This window comes from Herpailurus yagouaroundi, unplaced genomic scaffold (genome assembly GCF_014898765.1).
Source record: "Herpailurus yagouaroundi ecotype Mexico unplaced genomic scaffold, PumYag 28, whole genome shotgun sequence".
Classification (NCBI taxonomy): Eukaryota; Metazoa; Chordata; class Mammalia; order Carnivora; family Felidae; genus Herpailurus; species Herpailurus yagouaroundi.
The window spans coordinates 10,967,456-10,986,167 of record NW_024412376.1 but is presented as its reverse complement, the minus strand read 5'-3'; the positions used below and the strand labels follow the sequence as shown (position 1 = coordinate 10,986,167).

The window sequence follows — 18,712 nt, the reverse complement described above, 5'->3', positions numbered from 1 at the left end:
CTACCTGAGCTCCCCTTTCCAGAGGCTTCTATCATCAGGCTTTTATAGATCCTTCCAAAGACATTCTCAGCATTTAAAAACAGCAATGTACATATTTATATTTTTCACACAAATGATAGCATAATGTATATGTTCTTTTGCACTTCGCTTTTTATAAATTTTACCTTTTAAAATATATTTTGGAAATTATTCTTAATCAGTTCACAGAGGACTGCCTTATTACTTTTTAACGACCACATAATTTCATGTTATAGATGTCTCACAATTTAGTCTCATAGTAATGGGGATTCAGGTTAATTTCTAGTCTCTTGCTATTCCATACTGAACGGTAAACGTCCTTGGACATACATGGAGTCAAGCTTAGCAAGGTGCTGGCAGTTCCAAAGTAACTGAGCAGCTTTTGGTGAGCCTCTCAGGTTCCCTAATAATGGGAAAGGTTGTATCTCTCTGGATAAAGGGGAAGGATGTCTAGAAGTATGGGTCCTTCATGATAAATAACCTCAATCAGCTTTCTGGTCCAGTTTGGTCTTAGAGGTTCCTTGGGATCCCTTAGGAGTCCACCCAGAGTCTGTCTGGTTCACCTTGAGCAGAGCTGAGAGAGCACATCTAGGCCTGCCCTTGTCCCAATGCCCTGAGGCCCTGAGGCCCTGAGATGACTGGACAAGTTTACTCCCGAACATAGATTCTAGAGCAATTTAGTGCCTTCTCAGTGCCTGAACACTCACATCCAAACACAATAGGACTTTTGTTTCCAAGGACAGGGCCCTGGGAAGCCTGCCCGACTTACCTGAATCCCTCCTCCATGATGTAGGACGATGACGAGATATAAATGAGACATGGCTCAGTGCGTTATCAACCTCACATTGGTCAGAACTTCTAGAACCGGTTTAGCAAATTTCTCTCTCGGGAGCCTTTCATGCTGCCCAGACACACTCGTTTCAGGCGATGCTTCTGATATTCAGTTCTTTTCTGATTGACTGGTTCGGTCACTGACCGGCAGACTGGCGGGTATGTAATCATGCGGCAGGCTGGCTATTCAGCTCATGGTAGAAGGCCAATGGCAAAATAAAGGATTTTGACTAAATGAACACTTCATTAGACCGTAAAAGACAAAAAGTATCTCAGGCACCATATGCACTATATGCCTTGTACCATTTGTTTCCTTTTCTTACTTTAATGAAATGTATAGGACCTCCAGTTCAACATTGAAGACAAATGGTGATAGCAGCAGGCACCCTTGTTCTTGATCCTGAACAGAATGTATTGCATTCTCTCTCTTTTGTGCATGTGCGCGCGCGCGCACACACACACACACACACACACACACACGGGTATTTTATTAATTAATGTACTAGAAGATGGAGGGGAGGAGGTGTGGCTATATATAGTGATTATAATTGTCACCAGGCTCTGAGTCTCTGAGTCTCTGCTTTCTTATAGTGGCTTCTTAGGTAAGATCCCCTCCTGTTTTTAGGGACATGGCCACAGCCCCTCCAAGCTTTCAGTCTGCTGACCTAGCTACCCCATAAAAAGAGAAAGCACTTCTTTTCTAATATTTTCAGCAAAAACGTGGAGGCTGACATTCTTTGGCTAATTGGCCCTGCCTGGGTAACATGTCCATTCCTGCAATGAGTGTGGACAGAGCAGTGGTATTCCCATTGGTCAGACCTGAGTCATTGGTCTGTCGCTGGGGGATGTGGGGGGGTGGGGTCAACTTTGAACCACATGAAGTGTTTATCCCAAGGAAAAGACGGATGGGTGTTGTTACTTGAAGAAGAGTGGGTGGGGATTCAGTAACTACAGCAGATATCTGCCATAGGTACATTGGGAGCTGGGCTTGCGGGAAGTCAGGGCTTATGTCTGCAAAGACAAGTGAAAAGGGAACTCTGGGAGGAAGAAATGGTGTAAGCAAAAGCCATGGAGATGGGCTGGAGACAGTTTAACTAGCAGCCTGGTCTCCCTGGGAGGCCCCACGATGGTGAAGGAGGAGGGCCTATTGCCTTCTTTGTTTTGTTTTCAAAATAATATTTGTTGTTGTGGCCACCACCATCATCGCTATTTGTCTTTTATGTTGTTATTACAGAGGGTTTCCACCAAAGACCAAGAGACTAGCTGATGTATCCCCATGTACCCATGTATCACTCATCACCCAATTTTATAATTGTTAATGTTTTGCCAATTATTTTTTTTTATCTTATCTCATGGCATACTTTAAAGCAAATCCCAGACATTGAATCATTTCAGCTCTAAATATTTCAAGGCATGTATTTTTTTTTTAAATTTTTTTAACGTTTTATTTATTTTTGAGACAGGAAGAGACAGAGCATGAACGGGGGAGGGTCAGAGAGAGAAAGACACAAAATCTGAAACAGGCTCCAGATTCTGAGCAGTCAGCACAGAGCCCGACGCGGGGCTCGAACTCACGGACAGTGAGATCGTGACCTCAGCGGAAGTCGGACGCTTAACCTACTGAGCCACCCAGGGGCCCCATCAAGGCATGTATCTTTAACACAGAGTTTTTTTTTTTTTTTTTTTTAAAGCTATCACAATACATTATTTTCTTAATGTTCATTTATTTTAGAGAGTGAGCAAGCTCGGGAGGGGCAGAGAGAGAGGGGGGGACAGAGGCTGCTAAGTGGGCTCCTCGCTGACAGCACTGAACCCGGTGCAGGACTCAAACTCACCAACTGTGAGATCGTGACCTGCGCCAAAGACAGACACTTAACCAACTGAGCCACCCAGGTGCCCCAGTAATCATAATACATTATTACACTTAATAATTTCTTAATATATTATAATAACAAATCTGTGTTCAAATTTCTGTGATTTTCTCAAAAATTCTTTATAAACTGATTTGTTTGAATTAAAATCCCAAGTCCAAACATTGCATTTGATTGATATGTTTAAGCCTCTCTCTTGAATAAACTTTTACGTTATTTTTTGTTAACGTCTCTTTTGATCTATAACATCTCCTCCACGCTACTTTTCCCATGCCACTTATTTGTTGAAAAAATGAGTCATTCTAGGTTGACGGTTCAAGATCATGAAGATGGTGTTAACATGTTTCTCTCTTTGGAGATGCTGTGGGCAAACTGGAAGATAGATCTAGAGGCTTGATTACAACAAGGGGCAATTTTCTTTTCTTTATTTTGGCAAATCTACTTAATAGGTGGTGCTGTGTACTTTCTATTACATCATGTCAGGAGGCATGTGATGTCTGGTTTTCTTAAAGGGAAGAGTTTCCATTTTTCACCTTTAGGAAGGATGTTTGCTGTGGACTTTTTTGGTAGATTTTACATTTTAGATTTAAAAGTTCCCTAGTTTGATAAGATTTCTCCTCTTAACACATAGGATGAGATAAATAAGGCATCTTATGGATGCCTTATTTACTAAATGATTTTTCTGCATCTATTCATCTATTTCCTTTTCTGATTTTTGTAACAAGCTTTTCTATCCTCATGGGATAAATCTGGGGAAGTCTCCCTATTTCATCTGTTCTCTGGAGGAGTTTGTGTTGGATTAGAGTTGTCTTTGAATGTTTTGGTAGAATTTGCCTCTAAGTCTTTCTGCATGAGCCTGGTGTTTTCTTTGGGGGAATATTTTAAACCACTGATCCAACATCTCTAATGGTCTCAGAATATTCAGGTTTTCTACTTCTTGAGTCAGTTTTGATGACTTACATTTTCCGATGAATTTGTTCGGTCCATCAAAGCTTTCAAATGTATCGCGACTAAATGTTCATGGCAATTCCATTTAATGTTGTCTTATTTATTCTCAATGTCTTTTATTGATGCTTTCATTTTTCTTGATCAATACTGCATATAGCTTATCAATTGTATTAGTCTTTTAAAAGAACTAACTTTTGGCTTTGTCTGTCCTCTCCATTCAAAACCTTCTTTTTCTCATGTCATTAATTTTAGGCCTTTATTATTTCCTTCCTTCGACTTTATGTGTGTTCTGGTGGACTTCAGACTTTTCAAGTTGGACACATAGCTCATTAACTTTAGCCTTTCTTCTTCTAATGTAAGTATTTAAGACCATTAATTTTCTCTTCAAGTACTGCCCAACTACACTCCTCAGCTTCTGAGATTTTATTATGATACATTTCATAATAAAGCAGCTTAAAAATACTTGCTATGTCTATGTCAATGTAAGTTTTATTTTTTCTTTTTTGACTCATGAGCTTTTGGAAGTAAATTTCTATTTCTTAAAATAATTTTTAAAAGTTGAGTGCTACTTCACATTCCTTCAGTGAAACGCATAGATTATGTGCATAGTTCGATGCGTTTCCCTAAATGCATACATCTGGAGAAGTCACACAGCTGTCAGGACACAGACCATTTCCATGAGAGCAGAAACTTGTCTTATGGTCTCTCCATCGATTCCTGCGTTTCTCCTGCACACCCTGAGGCAGCAACCACTCTGTTCTCTAGCGTCATAGGATGGCTTTGCCTCCCCCTAATTTAACAGAAATGGAATCATACTGTATATGCTCTTTTGTGTGTTACTTTTCTTCAGTATAGTATTTTTGACTGTTTTTTTTTTTTTAATGTATTGCTTATACATTTTGGTTGTTGCTTTTTTTCTTCCTCTTCAACCTCTCCCCCCTCCCCTTCTTCCCCATCTTCTTTGGAGTAGTTCATATTCCATTGCACAAAAGTGTAACAATTTATCCATTCCTCTGTTGGTGGATATTTGGCCTATTTCCAGTTTGGGGCAATTATGATGAAAGCTGCTGTGAATGTTTTTGTACAAGTCTTTCTGTGGAATATGTTTTTGTTTCTCTTGGGTAAATACTTAGGAATGGAAGTGAAGTGTTGAGTCATAGGGTGAGTGCATATTTACCTTTATAAGAAATTGCCAAACTGGTTTTCCAAAGAGGTTCTACCATACAGTCCCAACAGGAACATTCTCACTATAGCTGGATATTTAAGTCTTTTCCATTTTAATTCTTCTAGTGAGTAAAATATGGTATCCTAGTTGTTTTTTAAAATCAATTTTGGGGCACCTGGGTGGCTCAGTCAGTTAAGCGGCTGACTCTTGATTTCAGCTCAGGTCATGATCTCACGGTTGTGGGTTCCAGCCCCACACAGCACAGACCTTGCTTTGGATCCTCTGTCTCCCTCTTTTCTGCCCCTCTTTCCCTCCCCCCACTCTCTCAAAAAAAAAATAAATGTTTAAAAAATTAAAATCAATTTTATTGATGTATACTTTACATGCACACATTTTAAGTGTATAATTTCTTGAGTTTTAACAAATGTACACACCTGTGTAATCACCATCCCTAATCAAGATAGGGACAATTCTGTCACCTAAGAAAACTCTCATGCCCCTTTCTGGTTGATTACTCTCCACTTCGGCCCCAGTAACCACGAATCTTACATCTATCATTTTTTTTATTTGTTTTGCCCGTTCTAGAATTTCATATAAATAGAATCATCACTGTGTACTCTTTTTTATGGGTGGCTTCTTTCAGTCAGCATAATTTTTTTTATTAAAAAAAAAATTTTTACACTTTTTTCATTTTTGAGAGACAGAGACAAAGCATGAGAAGGGGAGAGGCAGAGAGAGAGGGAGATGCAGAATCTGAAGCAGGCTCCGGGCTCTGAGCTGTCAGCACAGAACCCAACGCGGGGCTTGAACTCACCAACCATGAGATCAGGACCTGAAGCCGAAGTCAGATGCTTAACCAACTGAACCACCCAGGTGCTTCTCAGCATAATTATTTTAAGATTCACTCATATTTTTGTGTCCAATGTAACATTTCCCTTTTCATTGCTGAGGGGGCATTCCATTGTATGGATTTTATACATTCTCCTGATGGTGGACATTGGGTTGTTTTTACTTTTTGGCTATTATGAATAAATGTATTTTTTGATATATGTTTTTATTTCTTTGGGATAAATTCCTAGGAGTGGAATGACTGAACCATATGATAAATGTATGTCTAACTTAAAAAAAAAATTTTTTTTAACGTTTATTTATTTTTGAGACAGAGAGAGACAGAGCATGAACGGGGGAGGGTCAGAGAGAGGGAGACACAGAATCTGAAACAGGCTCCAGGCTCTGAGCTGTCAGCACAGAGTCCGACGCGGGGCTCGAACTCACAGACCGTGAAATCATGACCTGAGCCGAAGTCGGTCGCTTAACCGACTGAGCACCCAGGCGCCCCTATGTCTAACTTTTTAAGAAACTACCAAACTGTTTTCCAAAGTGGTTGTATTATTTTACATTCCTGCCAGTGGTATATGAGCGTTTCATCCTCACCGCATCCTCACCAGCACTTGGTCAGTCTTTTTAATTTTAGCTATTCTAATAGGTTTGTGGTGGTATCTCATTGTGGTTTTGATTTATATTTCCCTGATCACTAATGATGTTGACCATCTTCTTGTGCACTAATAAATGTCTCTTGTGAAGTCTGTTCAAACATTTCACCCATTTATATGGGTTATTTGTCTTATTACTGAGTTGCAAGAGATATTTATATATTCTATTTATAAATTATTTGTCAAATGTTTTCTCCCAGTGTATAACATATCTGATCATATACTTAACTGGATCTCTTGGTGTGCAGATTTTAATTTTTATGAAATTTATCACATTTTTCTCTTATGGTTAATGCTTTTCTTGTTTTAGCTGAGAAATCTTTGCCACCCAAAGACCATGAAGGCATTTTTCTGCGTTTATTCTAGAAGCGCTATAATTTTTTTTTTTTAAGTAAGTCTTTATGCCCAGTGCAGAGCCCAACACAGAGCTTGAACTCACGACCCTGAGATGAAGACCTGAGCTGAGATTGAGTCAGACACCAAAGTGACTGAGCCTCCCAGGCGATCTTAGAAGTGCTATAATTTTAACATTTGTATTTAGGCCTTCATCTATCTTGAATTAATTTTTATGAGTAATATGAGCTAGGGGTCAAGATACACTTTTTTCCTTATGATTTCCAATTGTCCTAGCACCATTTTTGAAGAATCTTAATTTTTTTCGTTGACTTCTTTTGGTTCCTCTGTAAAACAAAACAAAACAAAACAAAACAAAACAAAACCATCAATGGGCTAATTAATGTTGAGCTAATTTCTGACTCTGTTTCTGTTACATTTGTCTGTTCATCTTTGTGACAGTACCATACTATCTTGAATACTAAATCTTCATAGTCATTACTGAAATCAGGCTATGTAAGTCCTCCAAATTGGTTCTTTTTTTTTCAAGAATTTTTTTCTTTTTTGCTATTCTATGTCATTTATATTGCCATATACATTTTAGTATCCGCCTTTCAATTTCTATAACAAAGACGGGCAGGAACTTTGAGATTGTATTAACTATAGATCAGTTGGGGTGAATGTCCACTATTGTCTTTCAATCTGTGAACGTGTATATCTCTCCATTTATTCTGGTCTTTTAAAATTTCAGCAACATTTTGTCATTTTATACATACAGATTTCATACAAATTTTGTTAAAGTTATTCCCAATTATCTTATGTTCTTTCATGCTATTGTGATATTTTTTTAATTTCCTTTTTCATTTTTTTTTTTGTAGCTAGTATATAGACAAATGATTGATTTTTATGTATTGCTCTTGTATCCTTTGACCTTGATAAGTTGTTTTTTGGTAAAAGTAAGGTTTGCTTTTGAATAGATTCCTTAGGAATTTCTACATGTACCATTATTTTGTTCGTAGATAGAAACAATTTTACTTCTTTCCCTGTCTTTATATTTTCTTTTTTTGCCTTATTTCACTGGCTAAGATCTCCAGTACAATGTTGAATGCAAGTGGTATGTCCATACCTTTGCCTTGTTCTTGATTTTAGAGAGAAAGCATTTGGTATTTAACATTTAAATATGATGTTAATCGAAAGATTTTCATAAGACAACTTTATCAAAGTTTGAAGTTTCCTTTGATTCCTAAGTCTACTGAGACTTTTAATTAGAAAGCATTGAATTGTTACAATTGTTTTGCATCTGTTGAGATGACCAAATGATTTTTCTCCTTTATTCTTCTGTATAAATGATGAACCATATTAATTGATTTTCAAAGTGTTAAACTACCTAGCATTACTGTGACAAAACCTGCTTGGTCATGATGAATTATCTTTTTTATATATGACTAGATTTGATTTGCTAGTACCCTCATTCAATTTGTTAAGAATTTTTGCATTTATATTCATGAAGATCATTGGTCTATGATTTTATCTTCTTGCACTTTACTCATTCCCTCCTTACCTTTTGAAAGAGTTTGTGTAAGATTGCTATTTATTTTGTAAATGTTTAAAATAAATTTTCTTAGGAAAAGGTTTTTAATTCTGAATTCAGATTTTAAAATGCACTTAAGACCATGGAGACTTTTCTATTATTTTTGTATTAGCTTCTGTAATTTTTGTCTTTCAAGAAATTTTTTCATTTCACCTAGATTGTTGAATTTGGTAGTATAACTTGGTTCATAATATTACTTTATTATCCTTCACTCTGCAGGATCCATAGTGATGTCCCCTCTTTCATTCCTGATATTGTTAATTTATTTGTTCTTCCTTTGTTTTTCTTGAAAATTTAGTTAAGAGTATATCAGTTTTATTCATATTTTCAAAGAACTAACTTTTGGCTGTGTTAATTTCCTTATCGTTTGTCTTTTTTTTAATTGATTTTGGCTTTTTTAGTTGTCTCTCTGTATCTTATTCTGTGTTAACATTTGTTTCTCTTTCTAGTTTCTCAAAGCAGAAACATAAATCAATGATTTAAAAATTGCTTTTTTTTTTTTATATAGTCATTTAAATGTTTACTTTTGAGAGAGAGAGAGCATGAGAGCACAAGGGAGGAGCAGAGAGAGGGAAACAGAGGATCTGAAGCAGGCAGATAGTAGAGAGCCCGATGCAGGGCTCAAACTCATGAACCTGTAAGATGATGGTCTCCGCCAAAGTCAGACGCTCAACTGAATGAGCCACCCAGGTGCCCCACTTATATAGTCATTTAAGCTCTATTTTATTTTTTTTTCCTAAGAACTACTTTATCTGCATCTGTCAAATTTTGGTATGTTATATTTTCAATACTAGTTAAAAAATTTTTCTAATTTTCTTTGTGATGTTTTTTCTCTGACCTATATAGTTATAAGTGTGGCATTAAAGTGTTCACTTCAGCAGCACATATACTAAAATTGGAACGACACAGAGATTAGCATGGGCCCTGTGCAAGGATGGCATGCAAATTTGTGAAGCTTCCAGAAAAAGAAAAGAAAAAAGAAAAGAAAGAAAAGAAAAAGAAAAGAAAAAGAAAAGAAAAAGAAAAGAAAGAAAAGAAAAAGTGTGGCATTAGAAGCATCTCTTTCACACAGCGTATCATTAGGTCTTACATTTTTTGTTTAAGTCTAGTTTGACATTCTCTGCCTTTTAATTTGAGTATTTAGTTCACTTATATATAATGTAATTATTATATAATTTTTTTAAGCCCATATCTTTCTTTTTGGGTTTTTATTTGTCCTGTTTTTTTGTGTTCATTTACTCCTCTTTTCCATCTATTTTTAGCTCAATTAAGTATTTTTAGTATTTCATTTTACCTCTTCTATTTGCTTTTCTGTTCTACCTCTTGGCTTTATTTTTTAGTGGTTGCTGTAAGAGTTACACTATACTTCCTTCCTTATCCTACCTTGAATTAATGTTATTTTTGTTCACATATGATGTAAGAACTTTCCACTTATCTACCTCCCTTTCATTGTGCCACTGTTATAATTCATTTTCCTTTTTTGTATGTAATAACCTCACAATGCACTGTGGTGATTATCCCTTTAACAATAAATTTTCTTTTAAGGAAATCAAGAAATAAAAAGAAAAAGTATTTTATATCCTTAAACTTAACACTTATTGTTTCTTTCATTGGGTAAAAGAGTGTTGTGTGTGAAACTTAAGTTTGTAACTGGTATAATCTCCTTTCAGCCTAAAGATATTCCCTTAATATTTCTTTTTTGTGCAGGTGTACTGGTTATAAACCTGCTCAGCTTTGTTTATATGAAAATCTCTTTTACAGTCCGTGTTTGTATGCTTTTACATGTTGACATACTTTTAATATCATATTTAAGAAACTGTTGCCTAACTCACTATTCTAAAATTTTTATATGTTGTTTTTTGATGTTTTATACTTTAGCTTTTACAATTAGGTCTATAATCCATTTTGAGTTAATTTTTGTGTATGTTAAGAGGTAAGGGCCAAGATTCATATTTTGTATATCATTATACTATTGTCCCGAGTACTGCTTTTTATAAAGATTATTCTTTCTTCATTGAATTGCTTTGGCAATCTTGTTGAAAATCAATAGACAATATATAAGTGGATCTATTTCTGAACTCTCTATTCTGTCCCATTGATCTATGAGTCTATCTCTATACAAATACCACACTATCTTGATTACTATAGCTTTGTACATCTTGAAATCAGGTAGTATGTCTTTCTACTTTCTTCTATTTTTCTAATTTAAAAAAATTAATTTTTTAATGTTTATTCAATTTAAAAAAAAATTTTTTTTCAACGTTTATTTGTTTTTGGGACAGAGAGAGACAGAGCATGAACAGGGGAGGGGCAGAGAGAGAGGGAGACACAGAATCGGAAACAGGCTCCAGGCTCCGAGCCATCAGCCCAGAGCCTGACGCGGGGCTCGAACTCCCAGACCGCGAGATCGTGACCTGGCTGAAGTCGGACGCTTAACCGACTGCGCCACCCAGGCGCCCCATTAACGTTTATTCAATTTTTGAGAGAGAGCGAGTGAGCAGGGGAGGGACAGAGAGAGAAGACACAGAATCTGAAGCAGCCTCCAAGCTCCAAACAGTCAGCACAGAGCCTGTTGGGGTATTTGAACCCATGAACTGTGAAATCATGACCTGAGCCAAAGCCAAAGCTGGATGCTCAACTTACTGAGCCACTCAGGCACCCCTACTTTCTTCTTTTTTTAAAAAGCATAGTTTTGGCTCTGGGGTGCCTGGGTGGCTCAGTTGGGTGAGCATCTGACTCTTGGTTTCAGCTCCATTCATAATCCCATGGTTTGTAGGTTTCAGCCCTGCATCTGGCTGTGTGCTGACAGTGCAGAGCCTGCTTGGGCTTCTCTCTCTCCCTCTCTGTCTGCCCCTCCCCTGCTCATGCTCTGTCTCTCGCTCTCAAAATAAATAAACATTAAAAAAATAGTTTTAAAAAAGTTTGGGCTCTTCTAGGTCCTTTGCATTTCCAAGCAAATTTTAGAGTAAGTTTATCTATTTCTTTAAAAATTCCTGATGGGATTTTTTTATTAGGATTACATTCAATCTATATATCAATATGGAGTAAACTCATATTGTAACAATATTGAGTCTTCTGATCCATGAACATTGTATTTACCTACAGTTATTTAGGTCTTCCTTAAGTTCTCACAGCAATGTGATTTTCTGTTTTCTAAATCTCAGGTCTTTGCCAAATTTTTTACTAAGTATTTCACATTTTTGATATCATTGTATTACAGTTTTTCATTCCAACTTCTAGCTGTGCCTTGCTAGTGTATAGAAATACAATTGATATTTGTTTATTGACCTTGTGTTCTCAATTGTGTTTACTCATTGCTGAGTCATCTTTTTTTTTTTTTTTTTGTTGCAAATCCTTAGTATTCTTTACCTAGTCAATCACTGTCCTCAAATAAAGACAGTTTTACTTCTTCCTTTTCAATCTGAGCATCTTCTTTTATCTTTTACTTCCGTTATTGCATTGGATAGGATTGTCAATACATGGTTAACTCAAAGTGGTAAAAGCATACATACATCCTTGACTCTTTCCTGGTCTTAGGGGAAAGCATTAAGCCTTGTATCATTAAGAATGATGTTAACTCTAGGTTGTTTGTTTGTTTTAGGATGTTTTATAACAGATTGAGAAAGGCTCAATCTATTCCTAGTGTGTGGTGAGGTTTTTCTAATATATAAATTTTGGATTTTTTCAAATGCTTTTTCTGCATCTATATAGAGAATCTTATTATCCTGTTTTCTATTAACATGGCAAATTATCTTGATTTTGAGTGTTAAAACAACTTTGTATTTCTGAGATAAAACTCATTTCTGATATATTACCTTCATATATATTGTTGGATTCAGTTTGCTAAAATTTTGTTAAGAAATTTCACTTCTAGGGGTGCCTAGGTGGCTCAGTCAGTTGAGCCTCTGACTCTTGATTTCGGCTCAGATCATGATCTCAGGGTCATGGGATTGAGCCGCCCGTTGGGCTCTGGGCTAAGCATGGGAGCCTTCTTAAGATTCTTTCTCTCAAAAAAAAAAAAAAAGATTCTCTCTCTCTCTTCCTCTGCCCTTCTCCCCTGCTTGTGCTCTCTCTCTCTCTCAAATTAAAAAAAATTTTTTTAAAGAAATTTTGCTGCTATATTTTAAGGATATTGATCTGCAGTTTTCTTTTCTTATGATTTTCTTTTCCTGTAATATGTATTAGGTTTTGTTATCAAGATAACGCTGGATTCATAGAATGAGTTAGCAAGCGTTCCCTCCTCTTCTATTTTCTGAAAGAGTTTGTATAGAATTTTTCATGTTTCTATTGTTGCCTAATGTCTCCAGGTGTAATTGCATGTAGGGCGCTTTTTAGCATTAAGGATAATGAACATAAATTTATTTTCAAATCATATTCTAGGTCATTCCAAACTTTCTGGCTGACTTCATGTCAGATCTGATTGTGTGGAAAGAAAGCATGATTTAGAATAGATGAAACACAGGGAGTAGACATTTTAATACTTAATAGTTTGTGCCTCACCCCAGAGGATTTATTTGGGTGCCCATTTTGGACTTAGGGAAAAGACCATTGGGAGTTTGGTGGGCACCTGGCTTCCTTTGTAAAGCCCCCAGCTTTCACAGCAGAGATTATGCTCCTGTCTCTAACCCCTGTATTGCTCTTCCTAATCCCTAATCCTAAATATGTGCCTTGTCACATGTTTAGTGACAAGGCAGCTGGGCCAGAGAAGCCCGGCAGGCCTTGAGATTGGCGCCTTGTTACAGCTGTGTCAATAGCTTGCTCTGAGTCCTTGAACAAATCTGTTTCTGAGGACCTCAGCTTTCACAGGTGCAACGCACAGGCCCAACTGAACCCCCAATCCTATCCTTCTGTAAGAAGCACCTCACCATAGCTGGCTTCCATACATTCTGGGTTCGAATCCGCATAACTTCTACATGGCCTTGAGTGAATTACTTTACTTTTCTCAGCCTTGTTTCCTGACCTATAAAATGAAAATACTTTCAGTTTGTGAGAATTGGATGAGATACTATACACCGATTTTATTTTATTTTATTAGTTTTTTAATGTTTTATTTATTTTTGGTGAGACAGGGCACAAGCAGGGAAGGGGCAGAGAGCCAGTGGAGGAGAGGGTCTGAAGCGGGTTCTGTGCTGACCGCAGTGGGCCTGATACGGGGCTCAAACTCACAAACCGTGAGATTATGACCTGAGCGAAAGTTCGACGCTCAGTGGACTGAGCCACCCAGGCGCCCCGAGATACTGCACACAAATTTTAAAGAACATAGTTTGCTTTCTCTCTTACACCTGTGGTTCTCAAATTTTCTTTGGAGCACCAGAATTCCCTGGGGATTTCTCCCCCTCACTCCTCCCTGTGCTGCCCCCTCTGTGATTCTGAAGCGGGCAGTGGAAGCCTGCAGCCTGCATTTCTAGGGCCTCCTGGGTGGTTGTCCCTGCTAAGAGCACTGCCCTAACCTCTGTAACATCTCCCACCACATCAAACACAGAGCCTTGCACTTTGAAGTGTGCACAAGAAAATAAAAGGACCGGGTAGGTGATGGCAAGGAAAACAAATAACCTGTGCTTCTGCAGGTCAAGCAATCCCCTGGGAGGCTGCTCAGCGTCCCTCCAGGCCCTCCCCAGCCCCAGCCCAGCGCTGCTGGAAAGCGCGGCGTGATCCCACCGTGTTTGTCAGCTCCCTGCTCGCGTCTCCTCTGGCTCTGTTTTGACAGGTGTGTCCAAGGCTGGCGCAGCACATGTTGCCAGCACAGCCTGGGCCAGGGAGGAGGAGCCGGAGGAAGGCGCAGAGGCTCAGCCCAGGCTGGAGGGGCGGTGAAGTGGCCTGGGGAGGAATGGTGGGCAGGCCCAGGGTTTTTAGACATAACCCAGTCCTGTGGCCCCCAGGAAGTCCCCTTGCTGTTTCCTTAGGAGGAAGCCCAGGAGCTCCTTCAAGGCTTTGCAAACCTGGCGGGGAGTAAAACACCTGACAGCAAAGGCCATGATTCTGATCCAGTGATGAGAAATCTCGCAGGCTATCCCCTCTTAGTCCGGGTTCAGACTTTAACGCCTCGGCCCTGGTAAGTTCCAGGGGAGCAACCAAGCAGGGCGGGAGGAAGAGCACTTGGTCAGAATTGCAGGATAGAGAAATCCAGCGCATTCCAGGTGACTTCCTGATGGCGTCAAGACCCGGCCACTCTGTTCCCTGGTAGAGGAACCAACGGTCAGAGATGCATGGTGTCAGCCTGCAATCCCACTACAAATGGAGGGCCCAGCGGGGTAGAAGCCTGCCCGTTGCAGTTCCATGTCCGCGAAGGAATTCTATCATGGAGCCCACCCAGTCATCCCACGTGATGCGGGTGGGTCACAGAGTTTTTGCACAGAACAGTGTACCGATTCATGGTGTTTGCTGCAGGCTTTATGGTTCCAACTGCCCTCCCCACCAACACCTGTCGGCTCTCGGGCTTTCCAGAACCTTAAAAGGGTCTGGACATTCTGAAGGGTCACGTTAGTAGCGAGGGCTATTTGATGAGGTGGGAATAGAGAGAGAGACCCGCGGGTACTTTCTGGGGAATGTGCATCAGGAGCCCAATGGTCGTGACCAACGGCAAAGTGGCCTGAGAAGTAGAGTTTACAGCACAACCAGAGATGTGAGAAGTTGAGGGGACCAAGACCTGAGCTCTAGTCCCAGGTGGGTGACAAACTCCTCACCCCTCTCAGCCTTTGCTGTCTCTCTTGGAAAGTAGGCTGAGCCTGGTGATTCACCAGCTCTCTCTTGGCTCTAACAATATAGGGAATGTGGCAGCGGGAGCTGCAAAGGCTCCCGTTCCGACCACTCATCTGCAGTGGGCAGTGGTGACCGCCACTCAAGAAGGTCTGCATCTGTATAATGCACATGATAACGGCTGCTAATCGCCTGACCACCACTGCCAGGTACTGAGGACTGAGCTGTGTCTCCATGAAATCCATGTGCGGAAGCCCTAACCTTCAGTGCAATTGTATCTGGAGAAAAGGTACTAGGAGTTAGCTGAGGTTAAATGAGGTCTCTTAAGGGTGGGGCCCTAATCTGTTAAGACTGTGGCCTTATGAAAAAAGGAAGAGAGTGCTCTCTCTCACTCCCTCTCTCTCCTCCCCTTCTTTCCCTACCCCACACGCTGGACCAGGTGAGGACACAGCCATCTGCAAGCCAGGAAGAGCTGGCATCTTGCTCTGGGACTTCCTAGCCTCTGGAACCCTGAGAGAATTAATTTCTATTGGTTGAGCCACCCAGCCTCTGTTATGGCGGCCCGAGCTGACCAGTGCACCAAGCAATTGGCCAAATGCACTGTTGAAAAGAAAACCCCAGGCCCAAAATGGTGGTAACTGGGCCAGGCCAGATCATCAGACCTGGGCTTAGTACCTAACCTAATTGCAGTTTCAGTCTCCCCCAGAAATGTAAATCTTAACCTGTCAGTCGGGAATTTTCTGATAACAGCAATGAGGTAATCTGTGGACCTGGGCCCTCTCCGTCCCCCAAAGGAAGATGAGGTAATCTGTGTAATAAAACCCTTTGCCCTTCCCACTAGGGGAAGGTGATTTTGCCTGAAATAATCCTTTCTTTTCTTTTGCTTATAATGTTTCTGCCCTACCCTCCTTCCTCCAAAAACTTTCCATTTTGGGGTGCTTGGGTGACTCAGTCGGTTAAGCACCTGACTCTTGATTTTGGCTCAGGTCACGATCTCACGGTTCATGAGACAGAGCCCCCCTCGGGCTCTGTGCTGACAGCGCGGAGCCTGCTTGGGATTCTCTCTCTCTTGTTCTCCCCTACTCATGCTCTGGGTCTCAAAATAAATAAACATTAAAAAAAATAAAAACAAGGGGCTCCCGTGTGGCTCAGTTGGTTGAGCGTCTGACTCTTGATTTCAGCTCAGGTCATGATCCTGGGGTCACGGGATCGAGCCCCACATCAGGCTCTGTGCTGAGCACATGTTCTTTCTCTAAAATAAATAGAATGAAAAAAATAAATAAAAATTAAAAAATAAAAACAAAACAAAACTTTCCATGTTGTACAACTCCTTACAGTGTCCCTCTCTTCACTAGATGGGGTACAGCCCGATTCAGTGAATCACTTGATAAAGCCAACTAGATCTTCAAATTTCATCAGCTGAATTTTTTTTTTTTTTTATATAGTATCCTCTTACTTAATCCCCTCAACGACCTCAGGAGGTAGGTGCAATTGTAATCCCCATTTTACAGGGACGGAAACAGAAGCATAGAGAGGGTAACTTGCCCAAGGCTGTTTTAATAGAGGTACATCTAAAAACTCATTACCTATGTGACTTTGGGAAGCTAATCTCTCCAAACCTCCGCTTCCCCATCCGTAAAGGGGGAATAATAATAATATATATGGATACAATAGCTGCATTACAAGTTGTAGCGAGGATTAGATGTGTGAATATATGTAAAGTGCTGGGTCACCTGGTTGGCTCAGTCGGAGGAGCGGGTAACTCTTGATCTCGGGGTTGTGAGTTCAAGCCCCACGTTGGGTGCAGAGATTATTACTTAATAAATAAGTAAATAAATGAACTTAAATTTTTAAAAATATATGTAGAATGCTTAGAATGGTATTCTGTTGCATAAGTCCCCCACTGGTGTCTGCTATTATTGTTGCTATGATTCTCCTTATTCCTTTATTGCCAACCACAGATTTATGGCCAGCTTCACTCAGAGCCAGTCTGGCTCTTCTGTCTCTAATTTGACCACAAGACTCTCTCCCTGTGTGGTCCCAGCCCACTGGATCAAGGTGGATCCTGGACGGACCCCCAGGGTTGGCAGTTCAATTGCTATCCTAGGGTTGGGAATGAGCAATCAAAGGACAGGGTCCTTGCGGGGGAGAGCAGTAACCCAGTTAAGCTGAGCCTTATGCACACAGAAGATGATGGTCAGGAGAAAGGGGACAGAGGGGAGCAGAGAGGAGAGGTCAGTGGCCACCAAGAGAAGGTAAGAGACCAGTCACCCTCGGCAGTGAAGACAGAAGCCTGAGAGGCTGGCAGCCTCCCAAGGGTAGCAAGCCCAAGACCCGGCTGTTCTTCAGCATCTGTAGCTCTGATTTTGCCTGCTGTGCCGATTTCATAAATACTCTCTCTCTTCCTTCCTCGGTAGGGCTTGAGAGGACTTCCCTGACCAGGGAAGGTGGAGGTATGCACCTGTGGGGGGCGGTGACAGCACAGGTGGGCTCAGGTGCGTGCCTCACCCTCACCTGCGAATCAAGCTGAACTTCACCCTCCAAATCACACAGCCGGGGATACTGGTGGCCAACAGTCTAGGACACATGAGTTTTCTTATGTCTTTATTCTTACGTTATTGAGTCACTAGGTTTTTGTTGTTGATTTATTTTGAGAGAGAGAGTATGTGCACGCATGAGTGGGGGAGGGGCAGAGAGAGGGAGAGAGAGAGAGAATCCCAAGCAGGCTCTGCACGGTCAGTGCAGAGCCCGACACGGGGCTCGAACTCACAGACTGTGAGATCGTGATGTGAGCCGAAACCAAGAGTCAGACACTTAAGCAACTGAGTCACCCAGGTGCCTCATCTGTGTCTAATTTATAAATTAAACGCTATCATCGGTATGTATATTTGGAAAAAAGGCAGAATAAGTATGGGGTTCAGTACTATCTGTGGTTTCAGGCATCTAATGGGGGTCTTGGAACCCCTCACAGATAATGGGAGACTATTGTATAGGCTCTTGGTTTTGTTTCTGTGGAGAAACCTTACTAACACGCAACACTTTCCCCTCCCTTCCAAAAAACAAAATCGAAACAGGGCATAGGACTTGTACTGGGCTGTGTTTTACTAGCAAGTGAACATACTATGCTACCATAGACCGAATATTTGTGTCTCCCCCAAATTTATGTGTTGAAATCCTAACCTCCGCTGTGATGGAATTAGGAGGTGGGGTCTTTGGAAGGTGTTTAGGTCTTGAGAGTGGAGCCCTCATGAATGGGATTAGTGCCTTTAGAAAAGTGACCTCAGCGAGCTCCCTCTCCCCTCCTGCCATGTGAGGGCACAGTGAGCAGATGGCCATCTGTGAACCAGGAAGCAGGGCCTCACCAGGCCCTAAGTCTGCTGGCACCTTGATGGTGGACTTTCAGCCTCCAGAACTGGGAGAAATAAATGTCTGCCGTTTGTAAGTCACCAGTCTGTGGTATCCGGTTAGAATAGCCAAAATGGACTAAGACATGTGCTTTCAAAGCCAGCCCCCGAGGGCAGAGCTCCCTCCTACACCCTGGCTTCCTGGAGCAGACCTGGCTGACTCACAGGGGACCCAGCTGTCCTCTGTTTCCTGTGGATCCTGGAGAGGCAGGCTTTCGGGGGCAGATCTGGCCCGATCTCTTTCTGCTTTTCTGTTTTATCTGCAGACCAGGGAGGGTGAAGGTGTCACTCAGATTGTCTAGGGCTCCGTTTAGCCTGTTGCAAGAATAGAACTCACCTTGTTTCTCACTGGGTTCCTGCTC

The 18,712-nt window shown here is 40.7% G+C and overlaps 1 non-coding gene across 1 annotated transcript; it reads left to right on the top strand.

Moving 5' to 3' along the window:
• The first annotated feature begins 9,115 nt into the window (after positions 1–9,115).
• On the top strand, positions 9,116–9,219 carry LOC121040268 (U6 spliceosomal RNA). The gene has a single exon (XR_005795218.1). It is a non-coding gene; the product is annotated as a U6 spliceosomal RNA (small nuclear RNA).
• Positions 9,220–18,712: the final 9,493 nt, after the last annotated feature.